This window comes from Schistocerca gregaria, chromosome X (assembly GCF_023897955.1).
Source record: "Schistocerca gregaria isolate iqSchGreg1 chromosome X, iqSchGreg1.2, whole genome shotgun sequence".
NCBI classification, from domain to species: Eukaryota; Metazoa; Arthropoda; class Insecta; order Orthoptera; family Acrididae; genus Schistocerca; species Schistocerca gregaria.
The window spans coordinates 51,121,506-51,132,173 of NC_064931.1; positions in this window are offsets into that span (position 1 = coordinate 51,121,506).

The following is a 10,668-nucleotide window of genomic DNA, read 5'->3' on the forward strand; positions in this document are numbered from 1 at the left end:
TTACCACTGAAGCGAATGGTGTTGCATTAGTGACTTAATTGATAATTTAGTTAACTCTGTCTATATCGTTAACCGAGATTGTAATGAATGAAGATAAATGAATTTTAAAAATGTTGTAACACAAAGCAGGTTTCTTTGCCTATGCACAATTATATTTCGGATCCTGTAGTCTTGCCTTCAGGTGCAGGGAATTTTCTGAGATAATAACAAAGAATCAACTGAAAATGCCCTTTATGTGAAGATGGAGGTCAAAGGACACAAAATACTGTAGTGCATAGGTAAACGAAAATTTTTGTGGCTGTAGACGTCTTGTATACTCATAGAAGGCGTTTTATTTTACAACATTCCGTCAGTCACTTTCGGAAAAAGATTCTATTAATCACGTGTTATAGTTTAGGTACTATTATTTCGTATTAGTCCGAAGTTGAAATCCTGCGTTCGGAACGTGCGACAAATAAATTGCTGCTTGCGTAAACAGTTGACAGTGATCTAAATTTTGGGAATAGTATGTCACATGTATTAAGTTTCCAATAACGCCACTACATTATCAGTAGGAACTCATATTGTTTGTGGCTTGTCTTTTAGTATACATGGCACCAAATCTATACTATAGCTAGATACAGTTTAAGAAAGAAGGAAAAACGATTGCCCGCTGACATCAAGGTCATGAAATATATGGAGAACAAGCTCTTGTATCAATGAGGACGAAAATGAAATCGTTCGTGTTCCTATTCACCGAACTATACTGGAATTCACCTGAAATACCTTCGGGAAACACATCGAAAAATAACTGCCACAGCGACAGAAGGCCGCTATTAGTGTTTTTGACTCATGCGTGTGACAGTTCCACTTTGACTGATTAAATCAGTTTGTGGTCGTATTACGTGGGACATCTGACACGTTCCAACAGCCGGTCGGAGTGGGCGAGCGGTTCTAGGCGCTCCAGTCTGGAACCGCGCGACCGCTGCGGTTGCAGGTTCGAATCCTGCCTCGGGCATGGATGTGTGTGATGTCATTAGATTAGTTAGGTTTAAGTAGTTCTAAGTTCTAGGGGACTGATGACCTCAGATGTTTAGTCCCATAGTGCTCAGAGCCATTTGAACCATTTTCCAACAGCAATCTTGAAACCGAGAGGACAGAATTGCATACCGACAACATTTCCTCATATGGGAGGTGAACCGGAGAGGTCTTTCTGATCATTTGTTTGTGGTAACTTATGTTGCGAACAGGGACAGAAGTCTTGGGTGTCGTGTGTAGTTTAGCACTAATGCGCCTGACTGATATGTACGAATATTTCAGGATGGCTACTAACGCTGAAAACACAGTTCGAAACATCTGTAGTCACACTAGCTGTGTAACCAACCATCTGTATACCTCATTTTATGGTCCCTGTGTTCAGGGAAGAGAATCAGAGAGAGGACACAAAAAGGGTGCGTGCAGAGCGAAATATTGTTGTTCTAGCCGTTCTGCAGACCCTGTATTTTGCTAGTAGTCGAATTATTTAATGACCTATGAGCGATCGTCAGAAAGCACAATGATTTAATTACCACTAACTTCATAAAACCAGCTAGCCGAATGGATAGGTACGGTGTAACAAAACAGAATCCACGTAAGACGGAGAAATGGCAATTTGCATTGTTCAACAAATTTTTAAGATTCTCCACAGCACGCCGTTTCGAGTCAGCGGTCTACCTAGAAAGAACTTTTTAATCAGCTTCGTAGTTGCTTTATAATGGTTCCACGAACTTAGTGAAGAAAATTCGCCTCACATTTTAGCCGCCATATGTATGGGCATCATAACCTAGTGTGCATTTCCCATCAAAAACGTCGCCCTCTCTCTCTCTCTCTCTCTCTCTTTCTCTATCAGTTAAGCTCATCGCAATAATTTCATGAACTGTATGTGTCTAAATGTACGAAGCCCTCTCACCATGTGCCGGTACACCGCATTATATTGTTGAAGTATTTATTATTTGCCAATACTAGAGCTGTTAGTCCTGCAAAGATTATCAAAAGAGACATGAAATTCAGCCGTATAAAGGAGTGACGACAAGGAAAATTTGTGCCGGACTGGGACTCGAAACAGGATTACGCGAGCGATCGCCTTAACACGTGAGATTCACGGGCAGGTCCTATCCCATATGTCGTCGTTCCTGTATTCTTACACACGTTATGTAATTCCCGTGCAGAGGAGGACATTTTAATTGAAAGACGCTTCCTGGTTCGGACAGACATGCATCTCCGATCGAACACTGCATCGTTCTTCTTCATAACACAAACACCGCAGTATCGTAAGCGTCTATGGAGTTTTGGAAATAGGAGAGGGATAATAGAAAATTAAAAGTTTGAATCCAACTGTGAGCCACAGTCGGATCGCTCGTATACTAAAAGCCTTTCCCGGAAAAGATAATGTTCTCACTTCGGCCGCCGATCAGATCCACTGTATGTGACTTTGGTTTCAGTTAACGGGCTCCTTGAAAAGTCAAAGATTCCTATTCTATGTTTCAGCTGTTATTTGCAATATTGTTTCTCCGAAGAGAGCTAGACCAACAGAGTATGCAGAAGAGCCACCGTGTAGCTTATAAAGTAGTAGGTTGTGGCTGTGGGGCGTGCTCGTATAACTCCGCTGCCTGCAATAGACAACACTCCCTGTACGAGTATCAGTTAGGCATACGATGTGTAATATGGCAGGAAATTCTGAAGTATTCAAAGTTAGCGAGAAACAGGTAGTTCACGTGATTGATTACAGCAGCTAATGAACAAAAAATCCCTAATATATGAAGAGTTTGCATTGGTTAGCTCACCTTCCTCTGGCAACTTCGTCTTCTTTTGACCAATAAACAGGTAACAACAAACCAAACTATTCTGACGTACAAAATTATCAGCATCAAAAAATTATTAATGCGGAATAACGAAATTTCGGGAATACATTTGTCTAGGTAACACATTTGAATAGTGGTAATCCAATATCAGGTTAATGCAAGCGTGAGATATGCCATTGTAGCCGGCCGAAGTGGCCGAGCGGTTCTAGGCGCTTCAGTTTAGAACTGCGCGACCGCAACGGTCGCACGTTCGAATCCTGCCTCGGGCATGGATGTGTGTTATGTTCTTAGGTTAGTTAGGTTTAAGTACTTCTAAGTTCTAGGGGACTGATGACCTCAGATGTTAAGTCCCACGGTGCTTAGAGCCATTTGAACAATTTTTTTTAAGCCATTGTAAATGCGAAATGGTGGGACATTAATAACCGGTGTAACCGCCCGAATGTTGAATGCAAGTATACAAACGTCCTGCGCCTGTTGTGCCTGGGCAGTCAGTACAGGGATAGTTAATGCTGTTTGAGGATGATGCTGGAGTTGTCGTCCGACGATGTCCCGTATGAGCTCGACTGGAGACGAATTGGGTGATCGAGCAGGGCGAAGCAACTTGGCGACACTCTGTAGAGCATGTTGGGTTACAACTACGGTATGTGGACGAGCGTTATCCTTTTGGAAAACTCCCGCTCTAATACCGTCCACGAATGGCAGCACAACAGATCGAGTCCCCAGATTGCAGCCAGGGTGCGTGGAATATCAAAGTGGCTGCTCCTGCTGACATAAGAAATCGCATCCCGGACCATAACTCTAGCTGCAGGTTCGTGTCTAGCACGCTGACAGGTTGGTTGCTGGCGCTCAACTCGCCTCCTCCTAATCAACACACGGTCATCACTGGCACAGAGGCAGAACCGCCTTTCGTCAGAAAACGGAACAGCCCTCCACCCTGCCCTCCAATGAGCTCTCTCACGACACCACTGAAGCTGCATATGCCAGTGGTTTGGGTTCAGTGTATTGCACGCTGCAGGTCATCTGGCTCGCAACTATCCGTGAAGTAACAGTTCGTTGTGTCACTGTGGTACCAACTGCTGCTCAGACTGCTGCTGCAGATGCAGTACGATTCCCGAGACCCATACGCCGAACACGATGTTCTTCCCTCTCGGTAGTGCTATGTGGCCATCCGGAACCTCGTCTTCTTGCGACCGTACGTTCTCTTAACCACCGCTGTCAGCAATCATTTACAGTGCCTACATTTCCGCCAAGTCTTTCTGTAATACCACAAAAGGAACATTCAGCTTCTCATAGCCCTATCACATGACCTCGTTCAAACTCAGTGAGGTGTTGATAATGGCATCTTCGTCGCCGTAAAGGCATTTTTGTCTAAAATCACCAAAATCCCCACGTCCAATCTCAAAGGTAATTACCGCACATGACCGTTAAAGTGAAAATTTAAAGTAAACGTGATTTTCATCCTCATACTGGCGCGAAATTTGGATACCCATCATCTTTCCGATATAAGAACATGCCTACCAACTTTCCTTTATGTCGCACAACTCCTTCTTGGTGTTTCGATTTTTTTACGTCTGTGTGTGTGTTTTTTTTTTCTTTTTTTTCTCTTATGCGGCCACTAAATTTTCAGTGTCGGTCTCATTCACAGTAGGTTTAAAAGAACTGCATTTCAGTAGTACTATATTAATTGATAGTAACTGTGCCTGAAACATATCAGTGGTAGTCGAAGGTACGTATTTAGTTTACATTTTAAACGAAGATTTTCAAGGTAGCTTGACCAGTGTTCGCAGAAATAGTGAATGAAAAATATGTGTTGACGTAAACCTTACAATAACTTTCCGAATCTCAGTGGATCTCAGTTTAGATATTGTATGAAAAATGTACGATGGCATTCTAAAAACGCTCCCCACTGTAAATAGTCGTATACGACGAAAGAGGGAGGAAAGAAAGTTACCATCTACCGTTAGGCCAACAGCGATGTCATACGGTGCACTAGCTCATTTAGGGGAGGATAGGTGGCCATTCCTTCAGAAGGGTCCAAGCAGTCGCACGGGGACAGGCTTTTGCTACTTACCCTATCGAGAGCTCCATTGTTTTGCCCCTCATGGAGTGTCCAGGGCGAGACAGAAGACCAAGGTGTACTCGTCCTGTCTGCCGGAGCGGGTTCGTTTCAAATGGGGACGAGGCCATAGCTGGCAGAACTTGCGTATACTGCTTGCCTCAATTGCGGGGGTGCATGCCTAGTTCACAGTTTGCAACATCGTACCCAGAGATGAGTGGATGGTCTTAAGCAGAGGCCTCGTCGATTCTGTGAGGGTATAGGCTACAGATTTCTGGACCTGCGTTATGGGGTGGAGATTTGTAGGATTCCCTTGACTGGTAAGGGGCGCATTACACAAAGGAAGTAACTACTTGAGTACGAGAGTATTTATGGTGTGAACATAGTGGCTTTTTGGTCTAAGCGGTGGTTCAGGTCCTCTGGCGAACACTCGCCAGTCGATATGGAGAGAGCAAAATGAAACCAAATAAAAAGTAAAGACACACCAACAGTTTAAATTTTTGCAGTAAATTGTCGAATTATTCGTAACAAAGTACCTGAACTTACAGACTTCCAGGAAAGTTGTCGCGCTCAAATTATTCTCGGAACCGAGAGTTGGTGAAACAACAAAAACAGTTAAAATCGCTCAAAAGAGGAAAGGCCGCTGGACCTGATGGGATACCATTTCGATTTTACACAGATACGCGAAGCAACTTGCCCCCCCCCCCCCCCCCCCCCCCCCCTTCTTGCAGCGGTGTACTGTAGGTCTTTAGAAGAGCGTAGCGTAATAAAGGATTTGAAGATGGCACAGGTCGTCCCCGTTTTCAAGAAGGGACGTGGACTGATGTGAGAACTATAGACCTATATCCTAACGTCGATCAGTTGTAGAATTTTGGAACACGCATTATGTTCGAGTATAATGACTTTTCTGGAGACTAGAAATCTACTCTGTAGGAATCAGCATGGATTTCGAGAAGGACGATCGCGTGAAACCCAACTCGCGCTATTCGTCCACGAGACTCAGAGGGCCATAAACACGAGTTCCCAAGTAGATGACGTGTTTCCTGACTTCCGCAAGGCGTTCGATACCGTTCCCTACAGTCGTTTAATGAACAAAGTAAGAGGATATGGACTATCAGACCAATTGTGTGATTGGATTGAAGAGATAACAGAACACAGCATGTCATTCTCAATGGAGAGAAGTCTTCCGAAGTGATTTCAGGTGTGCCGCAGGGGAGTGTCGTAGGACCGTTGCTATTCACAATATACATAAATGGCCGTGTGCATAACATCGGAAGTTCACTTAGGCTTTTGCGGATGATGCTGTAGTATATCGAGAGGTTGTAACAATGGAAACTGAAATGCAGAAGGATCTGCAACGAATTGACGCATGGTGCAGGGAATGGCAATTGAATCTCAATGTTGACAAGCGTAATGTGCTGCGAATACATAGAAAGAAAGATCCTTTATCATTTACCTACAACATAGCAGCTCAGAAACTGGAAGTAGTTAATTTCCATAAATTATCTGGGAGTAGGCATTAGGAGTGATTTAAAATGGAATGATCATATAAAGTTGATCGTCGGTAAAGCAGATGCCGAATCCGAATCCGAAAACAAAGGAAGTAGGTTACAGTACACTTGTTCGCCCACTGCTTGAATGTCGATCACCAGTGTGGGATCCGTACCAGATAGGGTTGATAGAAGAGATAGAGAAGATCCAACGGAGAGCAGCGCGCTTCATTACAGGATCATTTAGTAATCGCCAAAGCGTTACGGAGATGATAGATGAACTCCAGTGGAAGACTCTGCAGGAGGGACGCTCAGTAGCTCGGTACGGGCTTTTGTTGTAGTTCCGAGAACATACCTTCACCGAGGAGTCAAGCAGTATATTGCTCCCTCCTACATATATCTCGCGAAGAGACCATGAGGATAAAATCAGAGAGATTAGAGCCCACACAGAGGCATACCGACAATCCTTCTTTCCACGAACAATACGAGACTGGAATAGAGGTACTCAAAGTGCCCTCCGCCACACACCGTCAGTTGGCTTGCGGAGTATGGATGTAGATGTAGATCCGAAATAGAAAGCTCTGAAATATTTAGCAGGGCATGAAACGTATATGTAAAAAACCCGATTAGACGTCGTAGGTGGGGGAGTTTTCATTGCAATCGATGAAAATATTGTGTCCCTCGAGATCGAAACTGAGTTCAATCGTTACTTTACCTGGACGCAAGCAACAAGCGTAGGGGAACTAAAGTTATCGGATTTTTTTACCGGCTGCCCGATCCCGCGGTGACAGCTGTAGCACCATTCAAAGAATTGGTTCAAATAGCTCTGAGCACTATGGGACTTAACTTCTGAGATCATCAGTCCCCTAGAACTTAGAACTACTTACACCTAACTAACCTAAGGACATCACACATATCCAAGCCCGAGGCAGGATTTGAACCTGCAACCGTAGCGGTCGCGCGGCTCCAGAATGTAGAGCCTAGAACCGCTCGGCCACCTCGGCCAGCTCATTCAAAGTACTGCACGGAAATACCCCACTAATACAATCTTGACTGGAGTCAACGTTAACCTGCTGAACATAGACTGGAACGTCTATTGATTTACTGCAAGTGGTACGGACAGATAGTCTTGTGAAGTAGTTTCGAACATACTTTCCAAAAATTCTGATGAACAGCTAGTTCGATAACCCGCACGAAATGGAAGTACTTAAATCCTTGTACCTACAAACAGGTCTGACCTTCTCGACAGTGTCAGGGTAAAGGCAGGTATTAGTGATGATGTAATGACAGAAACTCTGGTACCGCGCTCCGCGGAATTTGAATCCCCGCCAGACGTAATGGTCGTCGAAGACCCCTAGAGGCCTCTGCATCATCTCGCCGTAAGCCGTGGCGGCGCGCGCCTCCTGGCCTGCACGTAGTGTGAGGGCGCCACAGTGGAACACGTGGTTCCAGCAGCCAACAGCGGCGCCCCCGATACAGTATTTAAGAGCCGGCCTCTCGCTCTGCCGGCGAGTGTAATCGTTGTGCGAGTCTTGACACGATTCCTTGACAAGACAGCGTGTTTATCGTACTTTTATGTCGTTAATCGTGGACGTCTTGGATTCGTTTTTTTGACTCTGTTACTCCGTCGCGTCTTGCGTGTTGTCGTCGTAAGGTCTTTCTCCATCCACCGTCGTTGTTTCGTGTCCGTCCTTTCTGTTTGTTTTTGCACGGACCGCTCTCCGTTTGGTCCCGCCGCACTTTCTCGTCCACCCTGCGACCGTTCCGGTCGCGGTCACATCAGGTTACAACAGATACCGTGCTTGCTAAAGTTAATAAATCCATCAAGTTGTTATCATTCCACTTAGGCAACGAATAAACATTTAGCTCCAATGTGATGAACAGAGAGAACTTGCTAGCAAAGTTTAAACAGATTGTAAATCACGCTCTGGGGAATTTGTGCCCAATAAGCGGGTTGAGAATAGAAAAGTCCCAACTTCGGTTAGTAACAAAACTCAAAAGATACTGAGGAAACAAGAGACTGTTGCTCTCTCGGCTCCAAAAAGAACGCGCGAGTAACGACAGGCAAAAGACAATAGAAATTCGTGCGTCTGCGCGAAGCATTTTGACTCCTGCCGTAATACCTCAACAAAAGACCTCACCGAGAACCCGGAAAGGTCATGATCGTAGGTAAAATCGCTGAACAGGTCGGAGGCATCTGCCCAGTCTGGTGTAACAGCAGAAGACAGCGAATGGAATGTTGAAGCTTAAAATTTCACGCAGGGTTGTCGTACAAACATACCGTCGTCTGGCCGTCGCACAGGCTCTCGTATGGAGGATATGGTAATAGGCATTCCTGAAGTAGAGAGGCTGAAAACAAATAAGGCACCAGGTCCGAGAGTACTCTACGGCATTGGTCCCTTAATTAGCTTGCATTTTTCGCGAGTACCTCGCCGAGCGCGCAGTCCCAAGCGGCTGCAAAGAGAACAGGTGACTCCTGCATATATGAACGGTAAAAGAACGCAGGCGCGAAATTACAGACCAATATCATTAACATCGGTTTGATGCGGAATTCGAAAATACTAGGTTGGTGCATAACTCCGTAGTGTTTTTGTTTTGAACTTTGGTAATCCGGTTGCTATGGCTTTATCATTTTTTATTTGTAGTTCACTGTTGCTATTTCATTTTCCATATTTTCTTTTTGTCATTCGGAGATAGTGAGTGGAACTGTGAAGGTTAGAAAATGGTATACCAGGTGGAGAAAACGGAACGTTTCCAACATAATATGTTGGAGTTCGATAGAGGGAGTGACAGCAGCGGAGTCCACCAGAAAAATTTGCGCTGTATGTGTGGATATTGCCATTGGACAGACCATAAGACAACGATTTTCTCCTTTTAAGGAGGATGATTTTGACGTTAGTCACTCTTTACGTTCAGGAAGAACTTCGGGGTTCGATGAAGATCGTTTAAACACATTAACCCACAATAATGCACGTCATTGTACTCAAATACTGACAAATGTGGTGAACTGTGAGCATTCCATCACCGTGCGACAATATCATACAGTGGGGAAGGTTCAGAAATCTTCTGTATGGGTACTGTATGCTTAACCAAAAACCACAAAAATCAGCGGGTAACAATATGTACACCTCTGCGTGCTCGTCATCAATTGGCTCGTGAAAAACACCGACCATTCCTATCCTCTATCGTTACGGGTGACTAGTAATGGTGTCTTTATGTTAACATGAGTTAAAGAAAGCAATGATTGAGCCAAAATAACGCAAGCAACTCCCCGTATAAAGACCTGCGCGCCCACAAAAGATAATGTTATGCATCTGGTAGAACAGCGACTATGTGGTGTACTACTAATTGCTTCCCCGTGGTGTAACTATCAATACTGGCATTTATTGTCAACAACTGAAACGTCTTGGATACGGTGTCCGAGAAGAACGAACAGGAAGACTGCATGAAGTGATGTTATTCCACGATAACGCCTGCCCACATTCTGCTACACTGCAGAAAACGCTTTACAAGAGTTGGAGTGAGAAGTCATTCCGCACCCACTTTGTTCACCTGATCTTGCGTCCTCAGATTTTCAAATTTTCCGCTCACTACCTAACAACCTTCAAGCAACTTCCTTTCCGGATGAATATGTGCACCGAACATGCCTCAACGAGTTCTTCTTCGCCGCAAAACCACAAGATTTCTACAGTCGCGGAAACGAGAAGTTAGCCCAGTGTTGGCAGATTGTTGTAAACAGTCAAGGAGAATATGTTATTGATGACTAAGGTCTCTGTTACGTGTATCTGTTGTTTTTAATAAACTGACAGAAAAACGCTCTGAACTTACGCATCAACCCAATAATAACTTATCTTGAGAGGGAAAAGCTTCTGTCCATGAATCAGCAAGGATTTAGAAATCGTGGCTCATACGAAATTCAACTTTCCGTTTTCCACACGACATCCTGCGAACCATGGATGAAGGGCAACAGGCAGATTCTATATATTTGCGAGTAGAGTTGACAGCGCCCCACTGCTGGCTGTTAACGAGGGTCGGACAATACCGTTTAGGTTCCCACTTACGTGAGTGGCTCGAAGACTTCTTTAGTGGTAGAACTGAGTGCGTTGTTCTCGACGAGTGTTCATTGGAAACAGGGGTATCGACAAGGGTGGCTCAGGTAACTCTATAGGACCGCTGTTATTGCCCGATTATACATTTATTCCAATTCTATAAGTCAACGTTGTCCTTCCTCTCACTCTGTCAGTTTCCTCCGCCCTCCTCTTATTCATTTCCTTCTTCTCCCTCTCGCTGTCCATGTCCTGTA